This window comes from Myotis davidii, unplaced genomic scaffold, assembly GCF_000327345.1.
Source record: "Myotis davidii unplaced genomic scaffold, ASM32734v1 scaffold608, whole genome shotgun sequence".
In the NCBI taxonomy this organism is placed as follows: domain Eukaryota; kingdom Metazoa; phylum Chordata; class Mammalia; order Chiroptera; family Vespertilionidae; genus Myotis; species Myotis davidii.
Window position 1 is genome coordinate 1,877,945 of NW_006300025.1, and position 7,416 is coordinate 1,885,360.

Below are 7,416 nucleotides of genomic sequence, written 5' to 3' on the forward strand. Positions count from 1 at the left end.
AGTAAACATCATTACATAAAAGGGTATGGTCTTTTTTTTTTTTAGTTTTATTCATTTCAAATGGGCCGGATCCGGCCCATGGGCCGTAGTTTGCCCACGGCTGGATTAGACCCATGTCAGACTTCTGACCTACAGAAATATTAGATAATACAATTATGTTGTTTAGCCACCAAGTTTTTGGCCATTCCTTACAATAGCAACAGAAACCTAATACACACCCTTAGTCCCTTTTATAGCTTTTTTTTTTTTCATCTTTCATGAACTGGGTTTGCAATGCAAACCGAACTACTATGTGCTAGGCATTGTACTACATACAATGTTGCTTGTCTTTCAGCACCTATAAGAGGCCATGGTTTTATCTACTACAGACAAGTACTGTAGGCCCTTAGAGGATGAGAATTATGTTGGTCATGACTCTGCTGTGTCCAGTGCTTAAAAATGTAGATGCTCAATAAAATTTGTCAAATGAAAAAAGGATAGACTTTGATGTTCAGAGAGGTTACATAACTTTCTCAGGATCAGGGAATGATCTGTCCATCTAAATGAAGGCCATATACTTCCTACCATAAGGTGTAAGCCCCCAAATTACAGTACTTTGCATGTAATAGCAAGAGAACATGCATTTATTCAGTTCCCACGGTCACAGATGCTTTTCATGTGTTTTTTTGTTTGTTTGTTTGTTTTGTTTTTTTTTATCCATTTGAGTGGATTTATCTTTTAAATATTTTTTTTGTTCTTCTACTACTTCTTCCTCTTCTTAAAGAATACCCTTCAAGATTTCATGTAATGCTGGTTTGGTGGTGATGGAAGCCTTTAGCTTTTTCTTGTCTGTGAAGTTCTTTATCTGACCTTCAATTCTAAATGATAGCTTTGCTGGGCACAGTATCTTGGTTGTAGGTCCTTACTGTTTATCACTTTGAATATTTCTTACCACTCTTTTCTGGCCTCCAAAGTTTCTGTTGAGAAATCAGCTGACAGTTATATGGGCACTTCCTTGTAAGTAACTAATTGCTTTTCTCTTGCTGCTTTTAATAGCCTCTCTTTGTCTTTAACCCTTCACATGTTAATTATGATGTATTGGTGTGGATCTCTTTAGGTCCCTCTTGTTTGGGACTCTTTGCACTTACTGGACTTGCGAGTCTATTTCTTTCACTAGGTAGGGGAAGTTTTCTGTCATTATTTCTTCAAATAGGTTTTCAATATCTTGCTCTCTCACTTTCCTCCTTCTGGCACCCCCATAATGTGAATGTTAGTATACTTGAAGTTATTCCAGAGGCTCCTTACACTATCCTCATATTTTTGGATTCTTTTTTCTTTTAGCTCTTCTGATTGGATGTTTTCTGCTTCCTCATACTCCAAATTGTTTATTTGATTTTCAGAATCCTCTACTGTTAAATCCCTGTAATTACTCCTTATTTCAGTTAGTGTATGCTTAATTTCTGACTGGTCCTTTTTCATGTCTTTGAAATTCTTGCTAAGATTTTTGTAAGTCTCACTGAGTCCCTTGAAGCTCTCATTAAGATCCTTGAGCAACCTTATAACCATTGTTTTGAACTATGTATCTAGTAGTTTTCTTGCTTCCATGTGTTTCATTTGTGACATATTTCTTTGTCTCCTCATTTGACTGCTCCTGTGTTTGTTTCTATGTATTAGTATATTTGTTATATCTCCCAGACTTGTATAGTAGGTATCCTTTAGGGCCCAATATCTCAGCTTCCCCAGTCACCTGAGCTGGGTCCTTTAGGTGCTCCCCTGTGTGGGCTTTGTGCAGTCTTGTTGTAATTGAGCCTTTATTGCTGTTGGTGTCACTGTCCAGGCCAGTTGGCTGTGAGGACCAGCTGTGACTATAGTGGAAGCTGCTGTGAAAGAGACACCCTATGGAACACCCTATGCTTCAGTGGGGCTTTAGTGTTCACTGTGTCTGCCTCTTGAGTGTGTCACTTGTGGATGTGTAGAGTTGTAAAATGATATGATTTGAAGCTGTGCCCCTGGGTGCACTGGCTCTGGGGCCTCCTAGGAGGTGCAAAGCCAGCCATTGCCTGGGGCCACCTGGCAGAAGGTACAGAGAGATCTGCAGGTGTCTGCTATTTGTATTGGGCTTGGAATTGCCCAGGTGAAGATAGGTCTTGGGCCTCTTTTAAAAAAAATATATACTTTATTGATTTTTTTACTGAGAGAAAGGGATAGGGATAGAGAATTAGAAACATCGATGAGAGAGAAACATTGATCAGCTGCCTCCTGCACACTCCCCACTGGGTACGTGCCTGCAACCAAGGTACATGCCCTTGACAGGAATAGAACCTGGGACCCTTGAGTCTGCAGGCTGACACTCTATCCACTGAGCCAAAGCAGTTAAGGTGGTCTTGGGCCTCTTATTGATAGGTTTGGGGCACACTGATGCCAGCTGCTGCTTGTTTGAAGGATTTTAGCAAAGTCTGAAGCCTGAGCCAGGACAGCCTGTTCATATGGAAAAGCTACTGCAAACAGCTTGGGTTGGGCTGTAAACTGGATGAGGCAGAGTCTCAGGGAATCACCAGGGCAGAAGGAACAGTGTGGGCCATACTGAATGAAACTCAGATATGGCTGCCAGTCCCAAGGGAGGTCCCAGCATAGGAACAATGACCTCTGCCAGTGCCCCTGTCTAGGAGAAAGTCACCTCTGAGATCCTGCCCCAATGCCAGATGACCCAGTTCCTCCCCATATGTCCCTGGCTCCCCCCGAGCCATTGCCTCAGTACTGGAGCTCAGAGGGAGTGGGACCATGTAAGTTCACTCACTGGCCCTTTTAGAGGAACTGCCTGGGTCTCCAGTAGCCTCAGTCTCCCTCAACCACAATCCCTGCTTGGTTTTGCAACCCAAAATTATGGGGACTTCTCTTCCCAGCTCTGAAACCTTGGGCTGGGGGTCTTATGTGAGACCCCTTGCTCCTCACAGGAAGCCTCTGCATGGATGATTAAAAAAGAAATGGTACTGTGGGTATTGGATCAGCTCATTCTGTGCCTCTGTCCTGTTCCTACCAGTTCGATGTGCTTTCTTCTTTACTTGTAGGACTTTCATTCAGGCAGCTTCCAAGCATTTCTGAATGATTGTTGTTATGTATTTTAGTTGTAATTTTGATGAAGTTGTTCCGGCATTTACCTATGTCATATCTTGGTTCTTTCTGTTGATGTATTTTAAAGGAGAGAGGAGTAATTTTCTCCTCCTGATCTTGGAATCAATTTGGTGTGTTTTGTTGTTCTTGTTTTTCCTTTAAATTTATCTTTATTGTTGAAAGTATTACAGATGTTCCCCTTTTTTCCTCATTGATGCCTTTTACCCCACACCCACTCCTCCCAGGCCTTCACCACTCTATTGTCTGTGTCCATGGCTATGCATATGTGCATGTATGTTCCCTGGTTAATCACTCCAATTTAGATCTTATGAGGCAGGTATTAATTGTATTCATTGGATGGGTGAGAAAATCAAACTCAGAAAGGTTAAGAAATGTTCTCAAAGTTTTAGAGTACATGTGGAAGAATGATTTAAAAACCCAAGTCTGTTAGGCTTTTGTGAAGTCAATGTTTATTCCATTGCCTCTCATTGTAAATGCACTATTTATTTTTATTTGCTTGTGTTCATAAGTTGCCCTATGAAAGCGGAATCTATTGTTCTCTTTTAACATTCTAACTGTTCATTGAACCCAGGACCTTTGAAAGGCAGAAACCATATCTACTGCTTTCCTTTTATTCCCAGGGAAGCTCATTTTGAGTACCACATCACACATGCAGACCACAGTTCCTTTCAAAGTGCACAAATTCGTGCACTGGGCCCCTAGTTTTGTTATAAAGAGCCACTCAGACTAGATGTTTTGTGTGTAAATGTCATACAAGAGACATCATATGGGGGATAGAACAAAATCAACCAGGAGGCAGACCATCCACATGGTCTGATGGTTAGGTTCCAGGGCTCTAAAGTCAGGCAGGTTTGGCTTTGGCTCCCTGGGCCACAACATTCCCTAGCTGTGGGACGTGGCCAAGGTATACCACTTCTCTGAACCTCAGTTCCACGTCTCTAACAATACTTCTTATTCGCAGGTTTTGTTTGTTTCTGCTTTGATTTCTTTAGCTCTTTTGGGGGTAAAGATTAAGTAATATAAATCTGAGAAGCTGTTAGCATGAAGCCTGGGACATAGCACATGTTTATTAAGTGTTAGCTAGTATTATTATAAGTCCATAATGTAATATGTGTAAAGTACTTATTTGTACAATGCCTGGTATATAATGAGCACTCAAAAATACCATATGATATTTCAGGTATACCTCATTTTATTGAGCTTCATTTTCTTGTACTTCACAGATATTGTGTTTTTTATAAATTGAAGGTTGGTGGAAACCCTGCATCCAACAAGTTTGTCAGTGCTATTTTTCCAATAGGTTCAAACGATGGTTAGCATTTTTTAGCAATAAAGTATTTTCTAATTAAAGTATGTACATTGTGGTTTTAGACATAATGCTACTTCACACATAATAAATGACAATATAGTATAAACAGAACTATTACATACACTGGGAAACCAAAAATTTCATGTGACTCACTTTATTACAATATTCACAGAAGTTTGGAACTGAACCCACAATATCCCTGAAGTATGCCTATATTAATAAGACGTGTTCCCTGGCATTATGAAACATTAATCCAGATAAGAGATAAGACTGACATGTATAGATTTAAAAGCCTTAGAGTAAAACTTTCACTTTCTGGTCCAGCATGTTAGGAGCTTGGCAATTTTCACTCCTATCTTCACAACACGGAAAAAGCTGAATAAAAAGAAAATTAGTAACTCTTCTTAGATTCAGTCACAGGGCAACCTCCCCCCAGCCCCCAAATTGGAGAGACAGACAGATGGATACAGCCAAGTATACATGAAATGTCACACTAAATGCCCATTTACTTCAGTTCCTTTTACCAAGTACATTATGTCCAACTTTCCACAAAAAAATTATGAGGCATACAAATTCTTCTCTAGTTTACATGGAACATTTACCAAGATAGACCACATTCTGAGACATAAACACAACTTAACAAGCTTGAAATCATACAAAGTATGCTCTCAGATCACGATGGAATTAAATTAAAAAATTAATAAAGAAATAGCTGAAATTTATAAAACCAAAAAAAACTTGGAGGCTGAAACCCACACTTCTAAAATACAAATGAGTGAAAAGAGAAATTTAAAAATATTTTGAGATAAAAATAAAGGGAATTTCAACTTATCAAAACTTGTGGGTAGGTGCAATAGAAGCAGTTCTTACAGAGGAATTTAAAGCATTGAATGATCCTATATAATAAAAGCCTAATATGCAAGTTGTCTATTCAGGTGGTCATTTAACCGAGAGTTTGACCAGGAGACCAGGAGTTCAAATGCTTGCTATAATGTGCACTGACCACCAGCGGTGGTGCAGAACATGGCGAGCATCAGTGACACGGTGCTGGCAGTGAGAGGCAGTGGAGGCACTGCCGGCCCCAATAGGCCCCAATGAGAGCAGGACCGTGGAGGGATGGTGGAGCAGGTGAGCGGGTGGCATCAGGCCAAGGTGGGTGCAAGCAGGGCCCAGGTGCTTCCCAGGGCCCAGAAGTCAGCTGGGACCTGCTCTTCCATGCCAGACACTTGTGCTTTGATCGCAGGCCAGGCCTAAGGACCACACTTGTGCACATATTTCATGCACCAGGTCTCTAGTTATATTAATAAAGAAAAATCAAAAATCTATAATTTAAGCTTCCACCTTAGAAAACCAGAGAAATAAAAGCAAATTAAATCCAAAGTAAGCAGAAGAAATGAAAAAAATTAGAATAAAATTAACAAAATTGAAAACAGAAATTTGATAGAGAATATCAACAAAATCCAACATTGATTTGTTGAAAAGATCAATAAAACTGATAAAACCTTAATCAGCTAACTAAGAAGAAAAAGAGATAAAACAAAAAATTTAATATCAGAAATGAAAGAGGGGTTATCAGTAATCCTATGGGAATTAGAAAGATAAAAGAATATTATGAATAACTTTGTACTCACAAAGTTGATAACTCACAGATTAAATAAAAATAAACCAATTTCTTGAAAAACACCATCTATCACAAGTTACACAAGAAAAAAAAGATAATCTGAATAGGCCTAATAAATAAAACAAATAATTAATAAGTTTCAAAACAGAAAGCGTCAGGCCCACATGGGTTTGTTGGTAAATTCTACCAAATATTTAAGAAGGAAATTATACCAATTCTCTACAATTTCTTTCAGGAAATAGAAGCAGAGTGAATATTTCCTAAATTATTTTATGAAGCCATCATTACCCTAGTATGAAAATTAGACAACATATTTCAAGAAAGGAAAACCATAGGCCAATATTTCTCATGAACATAGACACAAAAATCCTCAATAACATATTAGCAAATTGAATTTAACATATGGAAAAGAATTATACACCATAGTGAGTGAGATTTATTCCAAGTATGCCAAGGCTAGTTCAACATTTGAAAATCAATTAAAGCAAATAATCAAATATACAAGTTAAAGAAAAAAATATGATTATATTGATAGATGTAGAAGAAGTGTTTGCTACTATCCAATACCCATTATGATAAACATGCTCTGAAAATTAGAAATAGAGTAGAACTTCAACTATAAAAAGAATACCTACCAAAAATAGCTGACATTATACTTAATGGTAAAAAAAAAACTAGATACTTTACTGCTGAGATAAGAACAAGTAAAGGATGTCCACTCTTACCACTCTTACTCAACATTATATTAAAAGTCCTAGTTAATTCAAAAAGACAAGAAAAGGAAATAAAAGTTACACAGGTTGGGAAGGAAAATATAAAACCATCTTTTTTTTTTTTCAGATGAAATAATTGTTTCTGTAAAAAATTCCAGTAAATCAACAACAACACCATTTTGCTGTGATGTAAACATAAACAGACTTTTCCAAAATTTTGTTTTGCAAAGACTGTATTCCTTGTCATGTATGTTGCTTAAAATCTCTATTCCTTATCTGTGTTCAGCTAGTGTTTTGACAGTGATTTCCTTGAACTCCAGGAGAAAAATAAAACAAAAGAAAAAGAAAAAAAATCCCACCTCTCCTAGTCTTTACAAATTGTCTCTGCTCCGGGCACTCCTTCATCCCTTATCCAAACTTGCACCAAGCCTAGGAATTAGCCAAAGGTTGAAGCTCTGGGTCTTCCCCCAGGCATATGCCTGATAGATTTCTAAATTACCCCCATACCCATGTGCTTTTGAAAGTCACAATTTCCTAATGAAACAGTCCCACAGCTTTTCTTCCTGAGCTTTAGGCAGTCTTTTGTATGTCTCAGTTCATAATCTATTACTCCAGGCATTTGTGGGTTTTTAGTTGGTCTTGCAGTGTTTTTGAGCATTCCT